Below are 5428 nucleotides of genomic sequence, written 5' to 3'. Positions count from 1 at the left end.
TCTGCTTATTAGCCAAGATCGCTAGGTGTATTCTTAGCCTCTGATTTCAGGCCCCAAACTAGCTATTACCCCAAGTGGAAATTTTGTGTTTTTCGCTTGCAGAACATCAGCTCGGAGCGCTATGGTCACTTTTTCTCTTCTTTCCCGGGTCTTGGCCCCTCAAATCCTAGTTGCCTCAGACACTTTCCAATGCTTTCAACCAGAGGGCTGTTGGGTTTTTACATTTCAGCTGATTTTTCGATTTGTTCTTACCAGAACAATTGGTTTGGTGCAAGCTACTTCACCTTATCCAGAAGTAAAGATCTAACACAGGGGTTTGAAAATATCACTCAACATATCTTTGCTTGTCTTTTGGCCTGCTACTTGAAAAAAAATACCAGCATCTTGCCTTTCTATTCTTATGGAATAATTCACTCAAGGAAATTTGTAATGTGCTTGGTAAACATTAAAAATGATGTAAAAAAAATCATTACCTTGAGATGTGCATTAGAAACACTGAGATTTGGGGAAAACAATATCACAAATAAGATTATATATGTGATTAGTGCAGGTATCAGTTATCTTTGCAATAAAGACAATGTCTATTCTGCTCTTATTTTAATACACTAAGCTTTCCTCAGATTCCCTTGGGGAAACATTTTGCATCTAGACACTTGATATTGAGTCTGGATGTGTTTCAGGTCTGACTGCACCTAGACCAGCACCTGCAAATTCAAAATTTATTTTTCATCACTCTTGTTTATAATTCCTACATTTCACTTCAGTAATTATTAAGGCAAATTATAGGTAGCTAATTTTTTTCTAATGTTGAGCTGTCATTAAACTTTTTTATTTTTGCTTGCTGGCATCATTTTCCCTGAATTTCACTCTGTGTGAGTCGGCACATTGTCCCGACATTGTCTGGTATTTTAGAAGAAAGTTTACTTCTTCTTACTTAGACCCCTGCCTGTTTCATTACTTGTATCCCCAAGAAACCCTGGGAGTACCAAATACAGAAGCAGAATGCAGGTTTTCCAACTTTTAGACCTGAACTCAAAATCAGAAAACCAAAAGGCCAGATCCCAGGTGGATTGCTTTCTCTTTTATTCCTAGCATTAGGATAACCTCAGCAAGAAGTGACCTACTTTCTTATAAGCCATTACTCTTATATTTTGACCTATCTACAAATACATTGCCCTCAGTCTCTGTGATTATTCTAAGCCTATAAATATGATCTTCCTAAAATCACCTCTCCTTTTTCTTTTACCTACTGACACAACATATGAAGAACAATTATATTATATTGATTATGTACCTGTGTAAGTGGTAAAAGCACTAAGTGCTCAGCTGTGTTGGACTCTTGGTGGCCCCATGGCTTGTAGCCCACCAGGCTCCTCTGCCCATGGAATTCTCCAGGCAAGAATACTGGAGTGGGTTGCCATATCTTCCTCCAGGGGGATATTCCAGGTAAGTGGTAAAATGTTATAGGTGTTTATCATCATACAAATGAGACAAAGTTGGCTGTTTGGTGAACGGAAATTGAAGGTAATTAATTCACTTCATTTTATGCTTGGTCATTTCTATAGCAGCCAATGAGGTCATACTGTTATTGCTAATTCTTTGCTTAATATACTTTACCCACCTGAAGGGGGCCCCAGGCGTTGTAATGTGATTTACAAGGATATCATAACATCAGGGCAACAACACGGCTAATTGGGTGAAATAAGTCTGGCCTCTGAAATCACAAAAAGGAACAGAAATAAAGCAGCTAAAGGAAACAAAGAAAGGAGAAATAGTTTAGGGATTTTTCTCCAGCAGTTAAAGCTGTAGAAAATGTCCATGAAGTGACCATTTTGATGTAAACAGTGGAGGTTGAGTTGTGAGCTGTAGATGAAGGAATAATTGAGGTCTTGTTACCTTGGGGCTTCTCTGGTGGTTCAGATGGTAAAGAATCTGCCTGCATTGCAGGAAACCTGGGTTCGATCCTTGGGCTGGGAAGATCCCCTGGAAAAGGGAATGGCAACCCACTCCTGCATTCTTGCCTGGAGAATTTCATAGATACAGGAGCCTGGCCAGCTACAATCCATGCTACCCCATGACTGGGGGTAAAAACACTAAATACTCAGTCACCTCTAGCTCTTGGTGGACATGACTGAGCAACCAATACATTACCTTGACTGAATAAGTGGATTTTGCATGTCACCAGAATACCAAATATTTCTTTGAAGAAAAGGTTTTGTGGAAGCAGCAATAAAATTAAAACAATAGAGAAAAAAGAATGGGGGCGCTGGCTTAGCAAAAACAACATTATTTTCTTACCTGATAGAAATGTTGAGTTAACTGTAACTCTCAGTTGTGACATGTAAGTTCAGGTCATGAGTTCCTACTCTTTCAAGGTTCTCAGGATGCCTCATTATAAAAGGAATTAATTACTGGCTGATGGAAGCCACACTAAAATCAAGGAGAATTTTGTCAGTTTCCTCTTTGCTCATCCTAGAGAGGGAAACCAGTGGCCCTCTCTATGTGTGTTCTGGGGAGACCCATACTTGGGATGGGGAAATCTACTGATGATCTAAAACTGGACCCACCAGTTACAAATCCATTTTATTTAACTCTTAATGTTGTCTTTGAACGTATTTCACACTCAAGAAACATGGGTAATAATGAAAGAAATCATTGAAGTCCCTGATTAAGGAGTAGGAAAGGTGCTCTGGCTTTCACCATCTCTCACCTCCGTAAGTCTGGGCAACTTATTTGAACTTCCTTAGATTTATCATCCAATGAAGAAAAATAATAATCCCTTTAAGGGATTAAATGGGATAGTGAATGTCAGATGCTTGACACATAGTAGTTGCTCACTAAATGATAGGATTTTTATTAATGTAGTTTTTTACAATTTCATAAATAAGTGTAAATACTGAGTTGGCCTGGTGGCTCAAATGGTAAACAATCTGCCCACAATGCAGGAGACCTGAGTTTGATCCCTAGGTTGGGAAGATCCCCTGGAGAAGGAAATGGCAACCCACTCTAGTATTCTTGCTTGGAAAATCCCAAAGATAGAGGAGTCTGGCAGGCCACAGTCCATGGGGTTGCAAAGAGCCAGACATGACTGAGCAACTAACACATACATACTGAGTTGGCCAAAAATTTAATTAAGGTTTTTCTGTAAGATGTTATGAGAAAACCCAAACAAACTTTTTTGCCAACCCAATAGAAAGAGGAAACATAAAATTGCTTTTCAAGATTATATTCAAGGGTAGATGGGGAGAGGAAAGAAAAATCACTTTTTCAGTATTTGAGAGGGGACATGAAATGAAACACTGATGGAAAGCATCAGTTACCATGTCACTTGCTGAAAGGCTCTTGGCCAAATCTGGCAAAGCTTCTTTTTGTATTGGAAGGGTACTAAGTCATGTTTTCTCTACTCAAAGGGTTTGGTGATTAGACTTTTCACAGTTGTCAAATGCCATGATATAGGATGCTTAAGGGTCTACAGGCAAGTTCTTTAGACTCTATAGTGAGCTGAGATAATAAAAGATGCTCTGATGCTAGACGATCTCACACATTCTCAGTATCCCCTTATGTCTTTCAGACTTTAGGAAACAAAACATATAACTCTGCAAATTACTTTATAATCAAAGAAGACATTACTTCTTTATATTTATGTTAAAGGCTAACAGTTTGCATTGAAAATGATCTCAAGGGTTATTGTAGATCAGTCTATGTCTTACTTCATTGGTAGCAATATATATCCCTACCTAGCCTGAATAAGGTTGATCCTTTACAATTTTTCTTTCTTTCTCAAAATTTCTCTTGTCCAATTTGGAGAAGACTTTGACAGTGATGTTAATTATTTTTTTATAGGTGCTTTAAGAGTTGCTTATTGATAGGTGACTGTCAGTTGAGTCATTTGCTACTATTTAGTCCAACAAAACTCTGAGAAGACAAGGACTTTGAGCCACCTGGCTCTTTTTTTCAGCCCCTGTATATTTTCTGTGACTGCCATAACAAATTACCGCAAACTATGGTTTTAAGCAGGCTTCTTAAGTAGAGATATGCAGATGACACCACCCTTATGGCAGAAAGCGAAGAAGAACTAAAGAGCCTCTTGATAAAAGTGAAAGAGGAGAGTGAAAAAGTTGGCTTAAAGCTCAACATTCAGAAAACTAACATCATGGCATTGAGTTCTGTCACTTCATGGCAAATAGATGGGGAAACAGTGGAAACAGTGTCAGACTACTTTTTGGGCTCCAAAATCACTGCAGATGGTGACTGCAGCCATGAAATTAAAAGATGCTTACTCCTTGGAAGAAAAGTTATGACCAACCTAGACAGCATATTAAAAAGCAGAGACATTATTTTGCCAACAAATGTCTGTCTAGTCAAGGCTATGGTTTTTCCATTAGTCATGTATGGATGTGAGAGTTGGACTCTAAAGAAAGCTGAGCGCCAAAGAATTGATGCTTTTGAACTGTGGTGTTGGAGAAGACTCTTGAGAGTCCCTTGGACTGCAAGGAGATCCAACCAGTCCATCCTAAAGGAGATCAGTCTTGAGTGTTCATTGGAAGGACTGATGTTGAAGCTGAAACTCCTATACTTTGGCCACCTGATGCAAAGAGCTGACTCATTTGAAAAGACCCTGATGCTGGGAAAGATTGAAGGCAGGAGGAGAAGGGGACAACATAGAATGAGATGTTTGGATGGCGTCACTGACTCGATGGACATGAGCTTGGGTAAACTCTGGGAGTTGGTGATGGACAGGGAGGCCTGGCATGCTGCGGTCCATGGGGTCACAAAGAGTCAGACACAACTGAGCAACTAAAGTGAACTGAACTGAAAGAACCCACCCTCCAATGCAGGAGACACAGGACAAGCCGGTTAAATCCCTGGATCAGGAAGATTCCTTGGAGTGGGAAGCGGCAACTTATTTCAGTATTCTTGCCTGGAAAATTCTACGAATAGAAGAACCTGGAGTGCTACAGTCCATGGGATCACAAAGAGTCTGACATGACTGAGCACTCAGGCTTGTGTTCTGAGACAGCAACCAATTAACTTTCTTACAGTTGTAAAGGTCAGAAGTCCAAAACACATCTTCCTGAGGTGAAAGTGATGTATCTTCAGGGCCACGTTTCTTCTGGAGGCTTTAGAGGAGAAGCCATTGCCTTGCCTTTTCCAGCTTGTGCAGATGGCCCAAATTCCTTGGCTAGTAGCTGCTTTCTCTGTCTTCAAAGCCAGCAATGTGTCATCTCTGTTACCCTCTCTCTGCTCACGACTGGGGAAGGTTCTCTGACTTTAAGGACCCATGTGAATAAATCAAACACGCTTGCATAATTCAGGATAACTCTCTCCACCTCAAGATCCATACCTTAATCACAACTGCAAAGTTCTCCAAGCCAGGTAAGGGCACATATTCACAGGTTTCAGGGACTAGAATGTGAACATCTGAGCA

At 40.1% G+C, this 5428-nt stretch overlaps 1 non-coding gene across 1 annotated transcript; it reads right to left on the bottom strand.

Moving 5' to 3' along the window:
* Window positions 1-3109: 3109 nt before the first annotated feature.
* On the bottom strand, window positions 3110-3190 carry MIR2284AA-4 (microRNA mir-2284aa-4). The gene has a single exon (NR_107816.1). It is a non-coding gene; the product is annotated as a microRNA mir-2284aa-4 (primary transcript).
* Between the last annotated feature and the right edge of the window lie 2238 nt (window positions 3191-5428).

Source organism: Bos taurus, chromosome 9 (assembly GCF_002263795.3).
Source record: "Bos taurus isolate L1 Dominette 01449 registration number 42190680 breed Hereford chromosome 9, ARS-UCD2.0, whole genome shotgun sequence".
Taxonomy (NCBI): Eukaryota; Metazoa; Chordata; class Mammalia; order Artiodactyla; family Bovidae; genus Bos; species Bos taurus.
The sequence above is the reverse complement of the archived record's forward strand: the minus strand, read 5'-3'. Positions and strand labels throughout refer to the sequence as shown.